Raw genomic sequence first — 24,704 nt, forward strand, 5'->3', positions numbered from 1 at the left:
AGAGATTATTTTATAGGTACAAATCGAGTAGATGAAAAAAAATCCTGTATAAAAAAAAGTGTATTCTTAAATTTGTACTTCACTCTTATTTGCTCTTTTAGGTGCTGTAGGATTTTAATTCCAAGCAATCACTGAATGCAGTTCTGAATTGTACTGGCACAGTTGGATACTAAAGTAGAGAATTCAGAGATCTTAAACTCATTTAATATTTAAATGTTTTTAGTAATAACTCTTAAAATATGGTTTTAATACTGTAGTAACTCAGTAGTGGAGATAAAATTTTTTGCTGTTACAGAAAATAAAAATAGCATGTTACTATGTGGAGGTTGCGATATAGTTTATATATAGACAATCCCAGCCTGACAGACTATCACGGGTCTTATGCTACAGCTTCAGGAACTATATGAATAACGTGGCTCTTAAAACACAAAATATGAGGGGGAGAAAAAAGTATTTTAAATTTTGTTCTCTCCATTACTTAATATAAAATTTCTTTAAAAAGCTGCAAATCAACTTATATCATGCTTCTGTTACGTGATTTACATATTGCTGAGCTCATGCTCTCTAAAGTCAAATTTTTTTTTGTCTTTATTACTCTTTGGAACTTTTTTCCATAGAACTATACATAAATTTATTCTTCATAATGAATTTTCCCCACACTACTAAGTTTTCTGTTGCTACTGAGTAAACATTAATTCCATTTATTGATGCCAAGTTTTAAAATCTGGTTCAGTTTTGCAAGTGTGCTGACTTCCCTTGAATATCTAAATACCCCTTTTTAGTGAATTTACATAGTTAAATCATAGATGACATTTAAATTTGACAAGATTGCCCTTGAAAGGTTGATTTCTCCTTACCGTGTTGCTTTGAGAATCTGAGAACATTTCTTGTATGTAAAAGATATATGGTATGTATTGAAGACTAGCAATGTAATATCAACCTGCAGCAGTGCAAATATTAGAACGTGTATATACAGCGCTCTGTTTTACGGTTGCATTTCACAAAAATAATGTTTTTCTGAAATTCAATACTACTTGTGTGTTCACTGCATGGCGAATAGGAACATTTCATAAGGTTGAAAGTGATAAAGTAATCATCTCTTAATAGGCGTTTTCAAATTTTTGACGTGCTGTGAGAATGGTTTGCCTGAAAGTAAGCATTTGGAATACATTTTGATAGTTCTAGTTCCTTTGTCTTTGATCAAGCATAGTATGCAACATAGAAGAAAATTTTTTTCCATGAGTTTAGTAGATGTTCCACACAAGTCTTACTTTTAAGAAGTAATGAGAATATAGAAAAAGTTACGCCGTTGGCACGGAAATGCTAATCTTTTATATGTATTTTCTGTAGTGAGCAGTGTGGCTACATATTAGTTTCTTGCAAATATGAAAAGACCATTTAAAAAGCAGTTCTCTGAAGAAATTCCATTGTTCCAAAATGATCACAGTGTCTCAGTTGTCCTGTCCTAAATCATGTTCGAGCAGTCAGTTTAATGATTTGGATGTTTTAGGTCTACAAGAGTCCTAAGAAGTTGTTCAGCATCTGCTTTTATCTTTAGGACTAATCTGGAAATGAATAAATGCTGCAAGCATGTATTTTACCTTCAATTTCAGTTTTACTTGTCTTTTGAAACTACTAGTTCTCAGCCTGATGGCAGCTGGTGGTGGAAAAGATGAGAGGCTCCACCTTTACTCTCGTGCCTTGCAACGTATTCAAAGCCTGCGTAGCGCTCTCAGCGATCACCATATTGGGTTCCTTCCATGTTAGCATGCGTTGGCTGCATAAAAGGTCTGCGTTTTCATTTCTACATATCCAAAAATAAAACCCACTTCGGTATCAACAGATGAGAGGATCAATACTTCTGTTACACAAGTATATCATTTAATTAAATGTAGCAAGAACCAAAAAAGTATTTTCATGTGAAATTGAAGATTGTGTCAGAACTCCTCTGGTGTGCAACTCTTTTCTTTAATTCGTGCTTTTCATTTAAGAAGTGGTGCATTGAATTATTCAGCATTGAATGTTCAGACCTCAAGTTTAATCTAAAATATTTTTATAATCTAAAACATTAGCTAGGGTTTGCTTCTAAGTTACTGAGCGGGCAATGTGTCAATACCAATACTGACTGTTCTCTGGCAAGTGTATGACCGGGCTGTTCAAACACGGACAGAGCTTAAAGATTATCGACCTTCTCCTTGTTTGAACTCATTTCTTCTCCTACTTCATCGTGCATTAAACCAAGCAAAACATCTTTAAAATGTGTACTGTGATCCCTGGAAATAAGCCTACTTCCGTCATGGGAGCTGACAACCCATAGCTTCTGCATCCTCTGCATTAGTTATATTGGGCTTCTATCAAGAAGGGTACTATAAATGGTCACAGGACTTAACAGTTTGCCCCTATGCATTTTGTCAGTTTGCTCATGTAGTTAAAACACTTGTCTGCAATACCCCTAATCGGAATCTGGTTAAAAATAGTATTACTTAGCATTCTTTATGTAGCTCTTGAGAATAGCTTTGTGCATAGCTCTAGAAGCACTGTACTCGCATGATAAATGCGTGCATGCCTTCAAAATGTTGCTGAAAGCACTGATGCTGGATCGTCAAACATAAACATAGCTATGGTCCTCTTTAGCTGTTAACGTATTTTTGTAGGCACTGAAGTGGACTTTGCTGTATATTGTGAAGAAGCAATGAGGTCCTTGAACTAGTACACACTCCAGATATCATATGTCACTTAGCTTTAACTGCAGCTGATCACTGAACATACTTAGGGGACAGTCATGCATGTCACGTATGTTCAAAAGCAAGTGCTCTATTTTCTCTATCATAATAAATGCTTTCAGTTTGTTACGAGTTGCTCTGTAAATTAACTGTATGATTTTTCCCCATGGGCTGCTCTTAAACCACTAACAATGGAAGTATTTATTCGTTCAAACTGTTCTAATTCTTACCTGTTTCAGAAGCTGTACTTTAAAAACAGATTGCTTCCCTCTAATTTCCATGTTTCTTCCTGAGAATTCCAGTACTTGCTACCTCTAGAAGTGGCTATATAACAATTTTGCCATATTGAATATACATTTTTGAGAAGCAGTAATAAGCCGAAGAATTTGTGAAAATGCCTTGTGCACTTGCAGCATTCCTCTATTTCAGGCGGCTTAAAGTAGAGCTGAATTGTTGCAAAGGAGTTTCAGTGTGCACCCTGTGGTATTCTAAACTAGAAAAGCTGAGGTAATAAATGTATCCATTTCCAATGGCCCTGCTCTCAAAGCAGCAGAGATTCATTTATACCGTACCATTTCATGAGAATAGTTTCTTTCTGTATGTTTCACCCTTAAAACATAGCCGACAAAATTTAGGCAATTCATCAACTTGGTTCATTAGTGAAATGTTTCCTTTTGTCAGGCATACTTGTGTATGAGGTGAAGGAAGGATAAAGCATCTGAAGATTGATTTATATGCCAGCTTGTAGATACTTTTATATGTAAAAGCATCGACTGATTTTATGCGTGGCACACTGTGCAGGTCTACTTGTTACTGCAGTAGAGCACTTGGAGTAAGATGCCAGTTCCTTTTCCTGCCTCTGCTTAATTAGTATGCTAGTAGTTGCTTCAAACGCTGATGTGCCTTATGTGTAAACATCTTCACTCATTTGGACTTGGTGATTTATCCCGTCATTTCTATATTAAAACAACCCAAACCACCCTTTTTGTTGTTAGTCAAATCAGTGTAACTGCTTGTGCCGGCACTTCAGCCACAGAGTCCTTTCAAGGTTTCAGGAAAATCTAATCCTGATATTTTCTGCAACAAATTGTATTTCTTGCTGGAGTAAAGCATGTTATTTCATAGATCACAGCAAGAAGTTACTTAATGAACCAAAAACTATCTAGTCTTCTCTGAAAAGCTGTCCCCCCCCATCTTAACTAGGGAAAGTACTTCTCTGCATTTCAGCTGGCTTCAGATCTGGTCCTGAATAAAATGAAAAACAACTAAATTATTTTTCCCTTCAAGCCCAAGTGAACAAAGTGTTCCCTTCCTGTAATTCCTTACCATTTGTTAAGAAGAGACCACCAGAAGAGCATAAAGAAGAAATGCGTATGTGTATTGGACAAATAAGAGCACTCCCACATGCCTGTGCCTTCTACAGGAGACTCCTTGCTTCTGGGCTTTGTGGCAGGTAACCAGCGTTGTGGCTGCTGGTGGTAAGAAGTTTCTTCAAGTGGCTGTCTGAAGTTATTCTCTCAAAGCTTATTTAGCCTTTACTTCCCTTTCCATGTTAGTGTCAGAATTTGTCACCCTGATGGAAGCACGGATCGTGGACTGATCAGCTGATACCTATGAGAAGTTTGTTCTTGTCCCCTAAGGTTGTTTCTCATTACGGAGTATGTCCATTGCTCTGTATGTAAAATATTCCCAGAAAAGCCATCCATATACAGAGCTTTTATTTTTCATTCTGTTAAAAGTATAATTTACATTGTTTTAGTGGAAAGAAGGGAATGCTGAAAAGTTGGAGAAATGAGCAAACCTAACTCTTGTTTAACACTGACTACAGGGAAACTTATTTTGGAATGTAAATAATCTTGAATAATGAACTACTTGCTTTTTTAAAAATAAAAATAAATGCAGTATCTTCACTCTGAATCTTCCTTTCCTATGCCTTTCATCCCTTTTCACGAGGGGAATTAAAGTACTTCTTGCGTGAGGTGCTAGCCCTGAGGAGAAGCAATCTGTTGCTTATTTGCTCAATGTGGAGCAGTGGCAGGTGGTGCAGGTTGAAGTCGTCTTCTTCCACCCCTCGCCTCACCTCCCCCCCCCCGCCCCCCCCAGGTTTTTTTTGTTCTTTCTGCAATTATCTCCTTCATTGGGCTTGCTAAACAGTTGACTCAGTTCTGTACTTGAGAGGGAACAAAACAGGAATCGCAGAAGTGCAAAAAACACTAGGCAGGTCCTCAATTACCTGGCTAACTCAAGGTAGTCGTGGTTAATTTGGGGTGGTTCAGCCAGATTTAGCTGAGGCTCCCCAGGGACTCCCAGGCTGTGCTTACGGGAGGTACGCTAAGCCACCCCACAGTCCACCTTATTTCTTTTTTAGCTACGGATGCAGTCAGCTGGTAGCCAGTGTTTATGGCTCTGTCAGAACTATATGCATGCAGAAGCATGCTCCTGTCTACCTCTGTGGGGTGTTACAGAAGCTCTGGGCTTAAGATAGCCATTTGTAGGAGGGAGCATTTAGTTTGCTGTTCAAACAGCTGTTCCTCCTGTCTCACGGGGGGGGGAAAAGTAAATTGCTACCTAAAATGTGCACATCTAGTCTAACCTGCTGTACTGGGTCAAAAATACCTGGGCAATCTCTGAAAACTTGCCTTTTTTATTATATTTTTAATCTTCACTGCAACGCTCCCAGAGACTGTTTTTTTCAGAATATTCAGTGATCCTCTGTCACCATACTGTCTTTGAGAAATGCTTTTATATTTAAATTGTACTACTTATTTCTGGCCAAGATAAAAGCAGCAGTAAGAAACTCATTTGTATTTAACATGAAGTAATTTTGTGTGTGTGTGTGTGTGTGTGGTTTTGCTGCGTTTAAAACTTCCGTTTCTCATGCAATGAACAATGTTACTTAGACTGATGTGCAGGTGCATATGCTGAAAACATGTTAGGAAGATGCTGAAGTCAGTCACTTAAATTCAGGAGGTGTCAGAATGAGGGTTGACTGAGCAATTTTACTCCTTTGTGCCCAATTGTTTAGATGTCTTTAGAAAGCTTTATTGTTATTAAAGCTGAGCTATTGAAACATGCTGGATTGCCTTTGTGAAAGCCCTTTACCTTCTTAAAGTTGGTCTGTTTTATCGTCTCAAGCTAAGGAGGCTATCACAGCCAGCAGAAGAAAAGAGGGAATGGGCAACAGCAGCGATGCCATAAACTGACCCAGTTGCCTCTTCGCTGATTGATCATACCTGAGGGAAACTTATGAAATGTATAATTAAATACTTCATTTATTGCTTTGAAACCTCATCACCTTAACCATGAATCTGTTTTCTTTTTTTTTTGCACTCCCTTATATTTCTAAGTAAACACTTCTTGTCCTCCTACAGCACATGAAGCCATTGTAATTTCCTGATCATATCTATTTCAGGTATGGGAAAGGGTCATTGTGCAGGACTGACTCGTTATGCAGAAGTAGAAAGAAGGCAAAATAATTTTAACTGGCCTTCTGTGTTCTGGTATTTCCCAGGTGTTGAGTGGAAGTCAAACAGAACTGGAACGACACCCAGGCAAGTCACAGGCAGGGCTGTAGCATTAGCATCTCCCTCGCAGGTCTCTGCTGCTTAGCACACCAATTGGTTATCGCTTCTTATGTGACAGACCGTCACTGTCAGGGAACGATGGTTTTGCAAGTTTAAATAGTTCCACTTGTCAGACTGAGGATCCTACCCCCTTCATAGTTTCATTGCTCAGCTTGTGTTTTTCTTCAAAACTCTGCTTTAGACTCTGGTTTGCTCTACCTCAATCATTCTCTCAGTTTTAGACCTAATTCTGCTTTTTCCCCCACAGCTTCTCATTGATATCTATCCTCTGTTAAAAGCAGGCTCTTTTTTCCTCTTGAATTATCTCTCCTTCTGCACTCCTGGTACCCTTATTCGTCTTAGTTTCATGTTAATATTATTGTGTGTAATTTTGCATAGGGATAATGCTGAAAAGGGGCAACAGTAGCATCTTTCAAAACTGTATTCAGGTATTTTTAAGGTTACTCAGTTGCTTGAAAAAGCAGTAAAACAGCATTGCAGCTAATGTGACTTTTCCCTTTGTGTACTTTTACTCAAAGAAGTCTGTACTTTTGATCTACTGTGTTCCTGAAAATATTTTCTGAGTAACTGGTTGGATTACAAGGCTTCTTGGTAAGAGGATTGAGGTGGCTGTAGAACACCTATGGTTTGATTACACTTGAGAAAAACTTCTAGTTACTTGTCCAGCGGATGTGCGTTTGGTAGTACAGCATGCAGTCTATGAGGTAGGGTAATAAATCTTCTTAAAACTTCAGATGGAAATTGCAAACCATGTACTACATTTTTAATGTAGTTTTGTGGAATGGAAGTGCTGGCTATGTATGTCATAAGAAAACTTGATTCTGCGCGAGATGATGCGCAAAATCTGTTTTTTAATAACATTGCTACTACTGAAACATTTCAAATTAATAGGCAAATCATTGTAAAATTCTTGTTTTGTTTTTCATTTCTTTTGTAGATCATATTCTAGGATATTCCAAAACCACCAAAAATCTGTATGTTCTAAACTGATTGATAAAGAGAGGAGAGAAGAAGACTGAGTTAAAATGCATAAACAATGCTGAAAGTCTAAATGTATTCTTCTGCGTATTATCTTTCCTTATAAACTGAGTTTAGCAATACTTTCTTAACACAACTGAGTTTATACTTACTATGAATGGAACAGATACTTGGTAAATGCTTATGTATTAAAGTTCTTTGTGAGATATGGAAATATTATCATTTTTTCAAGGAATGGTGTAACAATATGGCAAAGACGGCAAATGTTTTGTGTTGTAATTTGTAATCCATGCTGCTTTCTCTTGGGCATTTCAGATCATTTACTAAGCTTGTATAAGCTGCATTGCTTTTCATATACAAGATAGAATTTTATTTGAAAGTTGAAAAATAGGAGGCAACTTGTATGTAGAAGACTCAGGTAGGTAAAAGGCTTATTTTAGGAATCCAGTATGTAAATATATGCAAATTTGAGACCAGAAATTTCAATACATGTGGAATTTCTAAAATTACATTTGACTCCAGTTTTGGTAGTCAGCATATATTTCAGCCTATAATGTACTTAGTATGTAATAAAGGGAACCGATCACAACATGCTGCTCTTGTGAGGAAAGATCTCACAAGGCACTGTATGATTTAGAAGCCCCAATCTCTCTCTCTCTCTGCATATATAATCATGGGCTTGAAAAAGATATGTTTATTTACTGTATTTACTGCAAACTTGCCCCTGCACAAAATGCTTACTGCTGGTAGAGATGAAAGACAGAAGACAAAGTAGAAATAGAGGTGTGTTAGCTGCTAGAAAGAGAAAATTGTTTCTAGGATCACTGGCCAGTAGTATATAGGTGATGCTACACCATTCTTTTTCTAAAGATACTTTCCCAGTGGAATTTTACTTTCTAGATGGAAAAAGAAAAGTAGAGCAGGTGCTGCAAAGGTATTTCTGGTATGTTTTCAGCCCCATTCTTCCTACTTTGTGCTTAGGTAGGCTTACTACTATACTTAAACGGTTAAGATTTTCTTGCTCTAAATGAATCTGCATGATACGGTGTTCTGTAAGTACAAATGGCAGTCTCTTCCAAAGCATGTTGCTATTAATAAACCCTAACACAAGATTACTTCTCATGATAACCACAGCAGCTGGCAAGAATGTTTGCAATTTTAACATATTTGCAGCACCACTACATTCCGTCTTGCATTTCTCCTATGGTTCGTTGTCAGTGAAATTTCAGACCGGATTCCTACCATGAATTTTTTCATGGCCTCAGTGTCTCTCCCCTCTTCTGCCTTGCCACCTTCAAATCCCATCTAGATACCAGGCTATCAAATAAGTCTGCTACTGTCTAGTGCCTATTCTGTCCACATTGCTTTTCTAAAGCATCTCTCTTTACTGTCCTGCCTTTTTACGCCCACAGTATTCCTCTCCTTTGTCTCTCTGCGTATGCTGCATGCTGTTCTGGTAAAACCCTTCCTGCCCACGCACCTGCTTTAATGAAACAAGGAATTATCTGTAGCTGGCTAGTCTAATATTTCTTAATTAAGCCAGATAAACCATCAGGTTGAAGAAATATAAAAATACAGCTGCTATAGCAGCCAGTAATTAATTTTAAAGCACAAGCATTTAGGCTTAAATATAATAATTTAAGTATTAAAATACTGCATGTAAATCAATTTTCACTCCTTTAGCTTTGCTTTGTTATCACCAGGCAGATAGTAAACTCTCACAATTGGTAACAATTTCTTTTCCTTGAATAGCATTCAGAATAGATGCTTGTGCACCTTTCTTTTTTTAGGAGGAATGTGTTTGTTTTAAAGAATAATAATCTTCTGTTTGTTTCATGTGGTAGACATCTGTTTGCCCCTTACTTGTAGTTTCCGCTCACATTGACACTAGAAATAAGTAAGATTATCTAACAGATGCTGCACATGGCTAAAAAATAATTATACAAATTAGAGAAAGTGGGGCTACATCATCCCTTTAGCCTATGGCAGGGTCTATTGTGTCAGTGCTATTGCTGGCTGAGATTTATCTAATGGTATAAAATTGCTTCTGGTAGAAATTGTTAGTTTTCTCATCATGTTTGAAATATCATTATGTGTTGAGGTCACTTTGCACTATAAAAATTTGGCATTAATTGCAATTAATGTGGGGGCTGAAACTAATTTCCAGATTTATTAAGGACATGTGTCCATAGCAGTACTTGTTCGCTTTAGAACGAAAATGGATTATAGTAATAGCAGCTTTTTTGGTTGGTGCCTAGCTCGTATGGAATATGTGGATTAAATTTGCAGAAGTAGATTAGTTTTGTGGTTGGTTTGCTGATGGTTTTTAAGAAACAACCTCCCCAGCCCCATGTGTTAGAGAAAGCTTTTTATAATTTTGTTGGCATTGTTCCATTTAAAATGTTAGAGAAATTACTGTAAATTTCTTTTAGCTTCTTCTCTGTTCCTATTTTCTTGTTGCATAAAGAGCTGGTCATCGTGGGGGGCAAACTTCAGCGAGCTGTAGCCATTACTTCCCAAAAGCAGAGGAGACAGCTTGAGCAGCCTTACTCCAAGCTGTGCTAGTGATTGTGGATCTCCTGTTGGTAACTAAAGTCAGCTTTCCAAATGGTCTGAATATCGTGCCGCCTTACTGAGTGAAATCTTCTCGGAGCATTGGATTGATGTAGATCACTTTCTGGACCTGGCGCCTCCTCAACTTATTACATCTGCTCAACCTGTCTCCCTTGGTTTGTTCTGCGCATTCCCATGAGGGGCTGCATCCAGATGTCTTCTCATTTTAGTGCCCGATATAAAATGAATGCAGCTGTCTTGCAGACGCAGCACTAAGCCCTGCGCCGGTCTTGAGATTTCTGGGAAGGCATCCAAACTTCTGAGAGGGTCAAGAGGAAATAGTTTCCTGTTCTGAAGTGCTGGCCCATTTTAATTTGGGGCACAAGTGAATGTCTTAGATGTCCAGAAATACTGCATATTTGTCTGTTCATGGCCGTGTTTAGCAGGTCCAGCCTTACTTCTGTCGAGTTAGGTAGAGCTTGCATCAGAAGTGACTCTTCTTCCTGCTTCGAGGTGAAAGTAAGTGCGAGAAGGTATCTAAGACATCCTCAGGGAACTAATTCATTCCTGTAAACATGACTGGGGAGAGGCAGGTGTGGAAATCTGCTTTTTGTCCCCCCCGTCAGCACACACGCCATAATTTCCCTCTTTTCCTCTTCCTGACACAGAGGGAAACATGCTGTAGAAATTCAAACTGGTCACTGAAGTGCAGGAGTATTAAAAACCATAACTCGCGCCTCTCCGTTCATTTGGAGTGCTTTTATGACTTTGGGGACCTAATTTATAGAAACAGGTAGCATTGGCAGCTTCTGGCAGTGGACATGTAGAACGGACGAGTTCATAATTGCTGGAAATCTTCAGCATATTCTTTGGGCTTCAGCAGACAATCTACGTCCCCTGAGGTTATTCAGATGTAGTTACCCAGTCATAATAGGTACTGCAAGCCTAATAAAACTAATCTTTCAAGAGACATCTGTGTTTATTTGCTCTTAGCATTGTCTGTCTTCTGTGTATATATGTTGATATAAAAATTGAGATGTTATTTAATAATTGGCCCTCAGGTATTGTATTTTCTTGGTGATTTTAAGATTTGTAATTCAGATTTGCACTACTTAAGCGTGAACAGTATTACTGAACAAAAAAAGATCTTTAAATTGAACTGTCTTCTTTGTGAAGAGAGAACTCTAATCTTCATGATATAAACATCAGAATGTGTTATATTTTTACATATATTTTAACAAGTGACTGTCTATACGTAGTGTACGGTATTTTTATTTGTATGCTTATGTATTTGGAAGCAGGTAAATATAGTCCTTTTCACAAAGGTGTTCTGCTGACACAGGTCAAACCTCAGTGGGGTGAAATGTACAACAACTATTGAGAAATAAAGTAAGAAGAGTACTAAATTGTAGTTTAAAATGTAATTTAAACTCTTTTCCACTGTTTCTCTACATTTAATTTCAGCTTGTCTGTATCTTTGAGCCTTCAGAACCACAAAGCCTGGACACCTATTTGTGCTTTTTCACGCAAGAAATGCCTTGCCGTGAGGCAACATACAACACTAACTTTGTTCTTGATCAGTTTTTCTCATGTTCCTCTAATGTGGCATAAATTCAAAGCTTTGATCTCTTTACTAGTTTCAAATTTTCAGAGTTTTAAAGAATATTTTGTGTTTTGATGGTATATGGACATATGTCGAATGAGTATTCTGTGGAGTACTCAGACTAAACAGTTGAGAACCTGAAGTGTGTTGCCTTTTTCAGCTTACTAGGACACTACTTTGAGGGAGGAGAGAAAGGGAATTAAACTCAAACATTGGGACTTGGAAGAGACTGTATTGCTTTATAGATGTTCCTAAGTTCATTGTCTAAAACAAATGCTGAAACTAAGGGGGAAAAATTACTTCTGCAAAATAGCCAGCAAAATGAAAGCGAAAGTACATAACACATTTTTTTTCTATATTTGCCCCTCCATATTGTAGGTACCTTAGGAATATACTGTGGAACTATTTTTTTCCAATCTTCAAATTATATCAGCATTATCAATAGGCTTTCTTATTTTCTCTCAAAGAACAACAACAAAAAAAAGAATCAGTATGCATTCCATGGAGAGGACATACAAATGTATGTTGTCTTTGAAGAATAAGAGTGTCAGATATTGGATGTGGCATTCCAAAGCATGTAATGACATGGATCACAAAGCTGTTGCCCTATTAAAAGCCTAATATATGCAACCATCTTTGTATTTCTAACAGAATGTCAGTTGCTACTTATAAATATGCTAAAAACCTTTCTGAACTTCTGAATTCCTTTGACAGTGCTTGTGAACTTCATGGTCTATTTTTAAAATACAATATATAATTTTCATTCAGTAGCATGCAATATTAAAGCTAGTAGGTAATTGCTTCCTTTCTTCCATTCGGAACTGGGGAGTCATAGCATCTTGTTATCTAATACTACTTAATAACAATGCTCAGCATACATACACAGATATAGATGCTTTTTTTATTTTTATTTTTTTTTTCCAGAGCTGTTCTTCCAGTGTGAGTTTAAGATTTCCTTCTAGCTCCTTGCCAATAAGTTGAAGCATTGTTGCTTTGAAAGAGTCTGCCCTTGGTTATTTGTGTCTATTAAAGATGTCAAAAACTGTATCAAACACAGAGGCTTTATCTGGACTGTGTTAAGTGCAACTTGGTGACTAGTTTTCATAAATGAACAAACTAGTACATTTAGTAATATTATCTTAGGACAACAAACCTGAAGTTTTCTCCCTTTTCATTTTTCTTTCCCCATATATTATCTTTCTCTAGCTTCAGATAAACCAGAACTTTTCAGTATATATGAAATCTTAGTTTTCAATAGGAAAAAGTAATAGGAGAAACACTGGATATGTCTTTTAATGTATTATAAATGTGTTTTCTCTGGTCCTTCCCTTCCTGACCCTAAAAATAACAGAAACATAAATTTCCACAGTTTACCTTCAGCACACAGTTTCTGTTCTTCCTCTGACAAGAGGGAAGACAAGAGCCAAGGTTTAGTTTTACGTAGTAGTTTTATAAGCAAATCTGGAAACAAAAATAATTGTACCTTATTTCTTTCCTTGTCTTGTTCCTTTCACCTTTCATGGATGTCTGCTGTCATATTCTCCAAGCCTGTAAACAGCTGCTGCTACAAATTGCCTTCTTTTCTTGTTTGACTTGGAAAAGCAGAAGTTGTTTCTGTACTGTAAAAATAAAGGGAAAATAAATAAAAAAGCTAGCATTGAATGCTGTTCATGGTTCAAAGTTGGACGTCTATGGGTAATAAAGAAAAAATGTTTCAGGAGCTGGACACTTAGAACATTATGGCTAGTCCCTGTTCTAGAAGGCATCTAGCACAAAGTCAAAGACAACTCCATCTTCTTTTAATCCCTTTAGGAATAGCACAATCCCATTGAGACCTTCCTCACCAATAAGGCATTAGGAATGCATTTGTTCTTATGGAAGCGAAATTCAGCTGTTTCTCCAGTGTGGCTATCTCATTAATAAATGGTTTCAAACTGAGGTTTTCAAATCTGAGGATTTCAAAATCCTCAGATTTTGTTGTCCTAAGTACAATTGTACATATGTTACTAGATGTATTTTTATATATTTTATATATATATTCATAAAAATACAAAAATGTGTAACCAAAATTAGAAGTGGACAGGAGTGCTTGGTAGACTAATCCAAATGAAAGTTTTGAGAGGTTCTGCACATCTACGTGCAGCTTGATCTTTGTGTGGTGTTTAGCTGTGATGGTTGCAATGGTTGCTTGAAGGGAAATAGCATTTCTGCTTCTCTAGTGGATGCTTCAGATTCAGAGGACGTTTAGTGACATTACAGTAACCGCAGGGTTCGGAGCGGTAGGCACTGCCACACCAATCCCAGGCTCGTATCATAGATACAGCATTGCTTTGTTGGCTGCCAATGAAATGAGATACGGGAGGTGAGACTGACAAAAGACAGAGCAGAAAAATGAGTGGCTGTAGTACCAAGCAGCCAGAGCTATAATGCTGGAAATGTGGCTGTTTCTGTGCAGGTATGTCAGCAAAAAAATTCATTTTGTGGTCGTAGAAGGTATTTATGTAGTACTCCCTGGTTGGCCATCCCAGTTGACAAGAACTTTACATCATCTTAAAAAGTGGTACTGTAGAGCTAGCAGTGAAGTCTCAAACAGGGATATATTCTTCAGAGAATACATCATGACTTGTTTGAGAATTTATTTATTTCATAAAAGGCCTCACACCGTGTGTTGGACATCGGACCTATGCACTCATTCCTATTTTAATGTTTTTTGATGTCTTGCTTGCTGAGTCAAAGCTGGATTGGTTGCAGTTACGGAGAGCTTACCTCTAGGTGCCACCAGTATGATACTCTTGCTTTTAATCAAAAGCCTTTTAATTAACCTGACTCAAGTTCTGAGTAGCAACCTCTTAGAGAAGAAACCTCTGTGGTCATTCCTCTGAGGACAAGCTTCCCTTCCCTTCCAGGAGTTGGACTCATGGTCCTTGTGGGTCCCTTCCAACTTGGGATAGTCTGTGAAAGCTCCAAATGCTTCTTCTAAGGGAAAGATCCCAAATAGGATGGTGATTAACACTTTTATGTAATAAATAAATCTATATGACTAGGCAGAGGAGAAAATAAAATACATGATAGCCCAGAAATTGTCACTGAAATAACTATTTTTCAAGGTTTGTTAAAAACAACTATCTTGTCTTTTCAGTCTTTATTTCTACCTACATGTAGTCAGAAGAGAAAGCTTGAATTTATTTTTCTCTATTGTTAGTAGAGAATCCTTTGGATATTATCTTTATGGCTATGGAAAATGGATTTTTACTATACCTACCATGCCATTATTTATGATCTTTTTTGCTTAGAAACTGTCTTGCTACACTTGGTTAGGAAGGGGATACCCTACCCTGATCATGGTGAAGAAGCTGTGCAAGAAGTCGTTGTAAGCTGGATTCTTAAAGACATGGTGTATGTGTAAACACACAGTATTGCAATTACAGGAATGCAGTAAAATCTGAGTCGATGGCCTGACACAAATACTAAAAACAATGCAAGTTCACACTTATATGTCCTTTTTATGCCATTATTGTGAAGAATGCAAATTGCGCTAGTAGTTTGACATCTCTAAGTGCATGAATTTCCAAAATACATCACTCTGAGAGCTGTTGCCTACTCTTTTTCGTAACTGTTGATACTCCAAACTTGATTTTTTCCTCTTCCTCCTTGGAAACGTTGTGCTTGTATGCAGGTGACTTGAATAGTCTAATAGACATGGTATTAGTCTGTGATGAAAATTAAATTATCACCAGGCTCTGCTAAGCTTAGATGGATTGTTGGCCTGACCCAGGGAGACGTTTGTGATGTTCCTGCAAACCATAGCATATCTAAAATGTCCCATGGATTTAATAAAGTGCACATAGAAGGAAGAGCTCTGGTGTACCATTTATTTAAACAGCTACCATGTGAGTGTAATGGACAGAATAGATTTAGGGTATTTTATATGCAAAAGAGATTTTCTAAGGCACATTTTCTGCTTAAGGCTATGCTTATCTTAAATACCATATGAACATTTGTAGAACATGACATGTTTTAAGCATAAATTTTAAAAATTGCAAATTTTGCCATTCTAGTATTTTAAAATATTTGCTTCTGTGCAGTATAAGGGTTTGCTTTATGGTCTCAATGTATAGGCATTTTGTTTTCATAATGGAAATTATAACATCGTCTCCCAGTGATGTTACATAAGCCCCCTGGCATCTCTTTTATGCCGGTTTATCATTAATGGAGCTAAGAGGCACAGCAAGTCTTTGTCCTGACTAGGCAGGGATTTCATAATATGGGGGAAATCCCCAAGTTGCTGTAGTAATCTTTTCTGCAGAGACCATTTTGCTAATATTGAAATCTTAATTGAAAAGAGCTAGAAACTAATTTTTGCAATTTATTTCTGTATTTCGTGGATTTTCTGCAGAAAAGTAATCCCTGAATTTAAGGACATGAAAATGTTAGGTAGCTTTTCCAAACAACTTGTTTACCAATATATATAATAATTCTATTGTATATACTGTTATATACTATTAGCATCAATGAAGAAAAATAGGAAAAGACTTGTATCAGGTCTGGATAGAAATTGTTAACTGTAACATAACAGTACTACACACAGTCAGACAATATTAATTTTAAAAAGTTTAAGAAATTTTTTTATTGAATACATTGACTTACATCATGCTTTCCTCCTTATTTTTTTGAATGCTAACCTTTTTCAAGTGCAAGCAAGGCACAGGTAGTGAAATACAAAACAGCTTATTATGCTTTTGTCTTGCTTACATGCCTGTAGAATATTCAGAGAAGTAATACCTTCTATTATTCTGTTGCTATTCTTCAGAAAATCATCACAAAATCTCTTATATAGTTTAAGAACAGTACGAAGATTGGGTTGGCAGTCCTTGCGATTTCTCAAGATTAGTATTCAGTTTGCAACTTAATAGCTCTGCCGCATCGAAGAGGTAGAAAACTATGGATTTACTCACACCAGCATATAATGCATTTCTTGCTTTTGTACTTGTATTTGGTTTAAATTCTTACTTTTGAAAAGTCTGTGAGATTAAATCAGCAAGAAGGTTACCCAAAACTAAGATAGTAATCAAAATTTTCTAGTTTTCACAGAAGACATCTTAATATCATCCTACCAAGACGTTCAGAAATGGTCTGTGACTCTACGTGTGTATCTTGACTACAAGATACAGGCATGTACTGATATTTTTTTTATACTACTCTCAAAGTGTTGTCTTTATGAGAAGGTTAAGCCAACAAAGCAGCAAACATAGGAGAAGAAACTAGTAGAGTACTCTTTGGAAAACATTTTGCCTGACTTGATGAAAGTCTTGCTTAATGCTATTATATATGGTATGAAGAAGTGTAGAAAGTGGGAATTTAGCACTGTCGTGTCTAAACTTCTGTGGGAGTATACCCTGGACTAGTACATCCTGAGGTTACGGAAAATGATCCTTATAGATCGGCTATGCAGTCATGCTCTGAAAAGTCATCTACATCCAGATAGAGTGGACTTGTCTGCCTGGTTTGTGTGCTGATGCTAGTCTGGCAAATTTTGCCTTAGCGAAATATGGGACACCTTTTTATTTTTTTATCCAATCTGAAGTTTCTGGCTGAAGTTCCACTTAATGTTACCTGAAGCAAAAGCCGTACACCAATGAAAATGACAAGTTTTAATGTTAAACTGCACACAAAGTATCAATTGAATTTTAAATCAGAAGAAACAGGATGCTTGGGGAAAAAATGTATTATTTTAAAAGTTAAGGGAATAAACAAGTGTGAAATAGCTTTTCATAAACAGGCATTCATAAACAAATTCCCATGCCATTAGGTGTTTATGATAATGGAAGTTTTATTGTTCCGTTCTTAACTTAAAACTTTGTCATGGCTAAGGATATCCATTTTAGTATGTATTTTTTTTTTTCAGAGAAAAAGATATATTTAACTGAATTGTTTGCCTTATTGTAATCCACTGTGTAATCAAGGTAGAAAATATCTTTTTTTTTTTTTTAAGAGAATGGACTAAACATGAACTTCAAAGCATGGAAGTCCTTTAAAATATAACATTGGCTGTAATGATACTCTAATTCTCATCCTTTATCTGTATGTTTTATTTTGGGGGGCTGTTAAGTACAGAAATAATAATAAGAAGAATACAGTTTCACATGGTTACCTTGGTTCACTTTCAGTAAATTCTTTTGCATCTTGCAGCTTGTGGTGGTGTTCCTGTAGTGGACGTGTAGGGGCAGTGTGGTGCTGTCTATAAATCTTTCCGTATTTTCATCTCTTCAACCTGTTCTTGAAGATCACAACTGAAATATTATTTATCTGTTGTGTACTGGCTTTCCTTTTCAGGAAAATATGTAAATTCTTTCAAGTTAAAGAAATATCCCAAAAATGTCAATACAGTTGAGATCATTCTTGATTATAATGAGTCACTGTTTTCTCCTGAATATTGTTTATATTCATGAATATAATCAGTATTTTTTTCAGGATTGTTGGTGTTTAAAGGTTTCCACGTGCTAGAAGCACATGGAGCTTATTTGCAAGTGCTGGCAAACTGTAGTTAAGCTTTAAACAAAAAGGGCATTAACAGAACAACTTCAACTTTGGTTTGTTTTTAGCTTCAGATATTAAAGTACATGTGAGGATACCTCTTTGTTAAAGGCAACTGTTGGATATGTGTTGTCTGAGGCCCTGCAGAGCTGAACTACTAGAGATGTTTGGTATATTCGCTTAAGAAGAAGTTGGTATCCAAAGCAGGCACTGGCTCACACTTGAAATTGCTGTTGCACAAGGAAGGGTCATCATTCTGGGATTTATGGTCTGAAACAATGATTATTTCTGATGTAATGGTTTTGTTAACAGAGACAACATTCACTCCAGTCTCTTCTTACGACAGTGTTCCAGTAGTGTAGTTGCTATTCTGTCCCGATGATACAACAATGAAGATTTTGAGGTTAAACTTTCGGGGAGAGTGAGGCATAGCTCTGCCAGTTGCAGTAGCAAGCTTTCTCTTGCATACTGTGACAGAATTTCTTAGGGTTTTTGTAGTCAACTTTGATTATGTTGCTGTGAATACCTAATTTTGTTTCAAAGTAGTAAAACACTGAATCTTAGAATATTTCATATGAGTTATATGGGACATGCAAAAATCTTGCATTTCTCAAGTGAAAGCCCTCCAGAATAAGTGAGGCTTTCCTTGTTTATTGACTCCGCGTTTGTATCCCAGTCTGTAGGTCAGGACCAGAGCCTGGAAAGATAAATAATGATATTGAGGAGCTCAGGCTCCTTTGAAGATGACAAGCAAGGCAAAGCAAGGGTTAGTATGCTGTCTAGATACAGCACTTACATCTGTTGTACCAGGGACCTTCCTCCTGGGGAGCTGAAAAAATCTGTGTATCTGGAAAGAAGCAAAGTCGCTTGGGCAGATAATTTTCCATGGGAAAAGTATTATACTTTTGCTTTGTACCAAATGCTTTCAGATACATAATGTTTTGAAGCAAACTGTTTTTATCCTGGTGCATATTAAACAATTCAGAGATCAGATTCAAAAATGTGAACTAAGAGTGGTATTTATGACAACTCTGAAGTACAGAAAATTACAGGAGTCATTATAATGACTGATAATATATAGGCTGAAAACTAACATCTTTTTTTCAGCTTATAAGTGTTTTTAAGGTTAACTAATCATTAGCTTAGATTTTATTCATCTCTGAATGTACAAAATTGTGAAATGCTGCCTGTTTTATTGTTTGATGAACTATTTCTTAAGTACTTAAGATGGTTGAAATATGAAAAATATTTTGTAATGTGTGCTAGAATTCTCCAGGAGAGATCAAAGTACACATTCTTTAACTGAAATTCAATTGATTTGACCTACATTAAGTTTTGAAATTAGGAGGAGGCTTCCAGTGAACTTCAATTGTGATTTTTCCTTCGATTTGTTATGGGGTTATGATAGACACGAGCAATAAAAATGTCATTTGAGTATGCCATTGTATAGCTGCATGACAAGCTCTTTGATGCCCTGAGAAAATTGCTTTCTCTTTTTTTGTTTATTCTAAGATCACCAGTTATAAGAAGCCAGTAACACAGCCAATTTTGTATGTGTGTTTAACTCCCGAGGTGTGATGTGTAAAGGTTAAAAGATTAGATGTGCTTTTTGGGGGAGCATTACAATGCATAAATGCATGATGACCGTAGAGGTAATATATTTTTTCTTCCTCGGACGGTAAGTTTCACTCTTCACCACTTTTGGAGACAACACTGTATTTTTATTTTAGTATGTCTTACTAGATGAATATCTGAAAAGTACCTCACTAGCCTTACTGCCACAAAAGACAAATGTCAGGAAGCCTAGGGCTTGAAATATTAAGGCTTTTAGAGTAGGAATTAAAATAAATAAATAAAAAGGCCCACATATTAAACTTTTGACAAAGCACTTGTCTGAGCAGTGTCGATGCACCATCTTTTTCCATGTTGTTTCTTAGAAAGCGTAGGCTCCAATTCTTGAAAAGCCCTTGTAGCACTCACCATTGGGGAATCACAAACAAGAAAAACAAGCGTGTTTTCTTGTCAGCTTTATGCATCAAAACTGCCTCCTTCTTCTGTGTCTGCCAAGTAGATGCATGCAATTTCAAGTGCAAAAGTGCATGTGCAATTTTCAGACTTGATGCAAACAGCGTGTATCTAATTAGCTGCTCGCATAAACAGCTACTCAACTGCCTGCCTCGTACGCGCATCGGCTGCTCGGATGAATGCGGTTCCCCACACATTTTCTTCAAGCAAGTATCCTTTCCTCTCGTCAATTAAAGAGCTTGTCAGCGTCTGGAGGATGGCGTGGATGTTGTCAGCATTTAAAAAAATTGCTTTTCAAAAATGGTTAGGCTGAGAGGGCTATTATGCGAAAAGTTAATAGATAATATGGTGCTTGTTGGTCACACATGCTGAAAGTACCAGAAACTGCAGTAGGAGAGCGTGTTTCTGTTCCTAAGGGCTTCCCCCGCCCCCAGCCGATGAAGAGATTTGTTAATGAATGGAAAACTTTCATTAACAAGTTGCCTCCCTTAAAAACTAACTGAACTTGCAAATAATCAGAATAGCATTAGGCATATCATTAGTACGCAAGGAATAAGCCTTAGAAAATTGGGAGAATTGGTTCATACGGTTCAACAAAAGTACTTTAGAAATTAGGCTTTCCTTTGGTAGCTTGTGCCCCTCTGGTCTCTTTTCATTTTCTTGCTATCTGTGCAGCCCCTTTACATTTTTTCCAGGCCTCCCCCCCACCTCTGCTCAATAGCTAATCTGCTAAATTCATGCTACAACTGCTTCATTGAGTGGAAGCGTTGTTCTGCCCGTTTCGTACCAGCTTTGTTACTGTGCAGTATTTTTCAGCTGTTTGTGCTCATTACCATACAGCTGGTATTTAGAGGAGAGAGGGAGGCAGGCAGAAGCTTTACTGTCTGCAAGTATAAGAAGCTCTTTTGCAAATGGGGTACTGGCAGATGGGACATGTGTTTAAACGGGTTTTGCTGATAACAGACTGCATTAAAAATCATTCTGAGAAAGGCTAAGGTCAGCCCCATGAATTCAGAACTTGAGAGGTATTCAGCTTTTGGAAGACCTTTATAGAATATTAATTAACCCTGGTACATCGAAGTGACAAATGGATTGTTTGCAAAAATGTTATATATTGTCCTGCCGCCCCCACTTCATTGTTGGTTTCCTTTTGCAAAAATGTTATATGCTATCCCGCTGCCCCCACGTTGTGGTTCGTTTCCTTTAGCATCTCCTGGTCTTTTTTTTAAACCACAAGCTTGTATACAGTGATCGTGATCAGGGCTGTTGCCAAAACAAATGCGTGAACAAACAGTAAAATCCCAGATTTTATGAAAGGGAAAATAATCTTCATTTTGCAAGTCAGTTTCACGTTTTGTGCAATTACATGAATCCAGTGAAAAGCCAACCCTTTACATGCAAATACATGTTGTGGCACTGCACTGGTTGAGATGAGCTAAAGAAATAATTGCAAAGTTTGTGTCTGGAGTCGGTACATCTTAGCCATACCTCTAACCGTGGCTGGGAAGGGCAGAGGAGCTTTTGGGCCCATGGGCTGCTCTTTGGGCCTGGCTGGGATCAAGAGACCGAGGCTAAGTGCAAGCCGAGAGCAGGTGTTCTGCATTTAGACATACACGTTAATCATTTGCTGCCCGAAATACAAGGTAATCAATATGTGCTCGCACAGCTCTGTGTGGGGCTGGGGCACGGCCCTTGTAACAGGATCGTCAGATTCCTGCCTTCCTCCTGAAATTTGGTGTGTTTCGGGCCGCACTGCGAGCCCCTCGGGACTGCTGGTGACTGAGTGCTCGCCTTGCACAGATGGAGCTCTCCGACAGCTGATGGAGGATGGGAACATCAGTGGGTTAACGCTTCGCAAAGAGGACCCATGCCATCTCCGACCCTCTGTCCTAACCCTCCAGGAAGAGAAAGCTTTCCAAAGCATTGACTCAGTAGAGGTATTGATGTCCATATTTTAATCTATTTTTTCCCTGTTGTTTTTACCCACTTCTTTTCTGTTGGAGACAAACTACCTACCTCTCCATTGCTGACATTACCTGTGCTGCTCAGTGTCTCAGCAGTCTCAGGTGTGTAGCTGAAGGCAGACCAGCACAGGCCCATATGCAGACCAGAGGGTCCCAGAAGCGTATGTAAAAGCTTGTCAGCTCAGCCTCTCGGTTTCCCCCCACTGCCCAACAATAGTGCTTGGGGTAGGGAGCGATCTTGCCTCTGTCCCCAAGCTGTGCTGTATCAGTAATACTGAAGCATGCTGTATTTGTGGATGTTGGTCCTGCAGCGCAGCAAACTATCTAGAGCTCTTAAAGCTCATGTCTGAAAGTCACCTTCAGCTCTGACTCCAGACCTGCTGACAAATGTCTGTACAATGTAGGTATAATTTTTGTTATGGAGAGAGGTAATCAAGCTGAGAGATGCTCCTTAACCATTTAACTGTTTGCCCAGAGTTTTATTTCAAGAACAGTTACAAGGCATCCAGAGATTTTCAAGAACGCTGCTCAGCTGCAAAATGCTGTCGCTGCTTTGTAACATGAGCTACACTTTTAGAAAATGTGTTGCAAAGTCATTGCTCTTAGTGATTTAGTGATCATGTTTAGAATTACGTTGATAAAGCTGAAGATTAAGGTGGGGATTGGTATGTGATCTGAGTTGCAAGTAAAGTGCTATTCTTTGGTCAGCTTCCACATTTTAAGCACATTCACCATGCACTTGGCAAGAGTGAAGGTCAGAACTGGTTAACTGTAGCTCTTTAGTCTTTTAAATCATATATAATTTATTAGTTCTTGATGTGCATCGCAGTACAGCAAAAAAGTGATGGCCAAAGTCAGGCCCTGTTGCAACAGTTCTGTGACCAAGGCAGTTCCCCTCCACCCCCCGAGTTTATAAACTCCAGCATTCTGGTTTTGCACCTCTGTCTTAAAATGCAGTTGTACAAAAGTACAAAACCTAAAAAAGAGGTTATGAACAGAAGCCATCTTCGCTGGCTGGAGGCTTTATTTGCACACTATGCCTTCAGCCCACCGCCTTCCTTTCTGCCTCTTTTCCCAGTGCTGCCGCTCTGCCAGTTCTTCCCTCCCTTCAGCGTTGCTGGCAACGGGCATCCTGTAAATGCTCAACTTGCTTTAGGCAAAGTTAGTTAGGTTTAAAAGGCTATTAAAAGTGATTTAAGCTGCACGATATATATATATATATATATATATTTTTTTTTTTGTATGTGTGCAGGAGATGAAAGAGCAGCAGAACTGTAGGCTCAGTAACCTGCTGCAGAAAGGTGTTATAATACCTGGGGGTCTTTCAGCTGCCCAGGGTGTTCAGAGCAAATGTCCGTGCATGGTGTATATAGAGCAGATGTAAGCCTTTTTGTCACTGTAAATGCCCTCCTCCGACTGTTTGTGCTAGCGTCACTGCTTTGATTAAAAATCACCAGCTGAAGGTTGCTGCTTGGCGGGAGTCCCTGCCTCTGGAAACCTCCATCTCCTGCTCGCTGCTTGCTGTCACCCCGGCGGTGGCGGCTGCAGCCTCGCCAGAGCCAGCAGAGCAGTTCGTGTACGCCTTCCCACTCCGGCTCTGGGGCGGTCAGCCAGAAGAGCTCAGCCAATTTAAATGGGTGATTTGAGGTAACCCAGCTAATTCCATCTCAAGTGGATGTAAAAACTCTCCTATGGATCGTTCCTTTGGTTCTCTCGTGGGGGCAGTAGCATGTTCCATTGGCACAGCTAAAGGTGGAGAAGGACGTGGTGCAACAGCTCTGTGGTGTCCAGGTGTGGCAAACACATGGCTTGTTGACTGTACCGAGCACTGGGCCAGCCCTCTGGTACACAGACAGTGAAACGTTAAGGCTTCCCATGAGTGCCTCGATGAGTAGAGATGAACAAAAAAAAAATCTACAAGTGCATTTCTGGAGTCCTTTTGGGTGTAAGCTGAGAAAGGCAACTGTGAAGTAGCTTGGTGGTTTGTTCTTGCCTAGTAGAAAGCTCTGTGTGCTTTGTTGCAGGCTGTAGGTAGCTCGTAACAGGGAACCCTCTCATCTAAGTCTGGATGTTCATAAGCATGGCGCAATTTCCATGTTAATGTGAATTCTGTTCATGTGTAAAAGTAGTTCAGTGGCCAGTAAATAACTTCAGCGTTTGCTATAGAAGAAATCAGAATGCCTAGGTAAGTGTTTCACGCTAAGGTTAAAATGATCATGGCCATGGCACAAAGTTGGAATCTCTTTCAGGTCTGTGATGTCATGTTTGTGTTTGTGATAGGGAATCACAAATAATTGAGACCTAGGAAAAGCCAATTACATTGCAAAATTTGTCTGAGGACCACCCCTTGGAAAGTCTTATGCATGTTCCTGCCTTAGATATTTTGAAAACTGTACAAAATTCTTTTGCATTATTTTGACATTTTTAGGTGTATTGCTTGTCAGTTGCACGTTTTTTAAAAATAATGCATGTGGCTGCTAACTTGTGCTTAATGCCTAATTAATGTTTGATGCTCAGAATTGATGAGAGATGTACACATTTGAAGAGATTGAGATCTTTTTTCTGTTTCTTTATGCGTGGGTTTTGTGATGAAGCTTATGGTAGGATCTTTAGTGCCCTTAAGGTAAGAAATGATGTTGCTTTAAAGACTAAAAGAAATATTTCTAACTGCAAGGCAGACAACAGACGGTGCAGTAGACCAAGTAGAATGACGTTCCATCCAGAATCTAGTCCCACTAAC

General features: G+C 38.2%; 1 protein-coding gene across 3 annotated transcripts in view; it reads left to right on the top strand.

Moving 5' to 3' along the window:
* Positions 1 to 24,704, top strand: part of FBXW7 (F-box and WD repeat domain containing 7) — a 170,828-nt gene that overhangs the window by 92,861 nt on the left and 53,263 nt on the right. The gene's annotated exons all lie outside the window — the stretch shown is intronic.

This window comes from Oxyura jamaicensis, chromosome 4, assembly GCF_011077185.1.
Source record: "Oxyura jamaicensis isolate SHBP4307 breed ruddy duck chromosome 4, BPBGC_Ojam_1.0, whole genome shotgun sequence".
In the NCBI taxonomy this organism is placed as follows: domain Eukaryota; kingdom Metazoa; phylum Chordata; class Aves; order Anseriformes; family Anatidae; genus Oxyura; species Oxyura jamaicensis.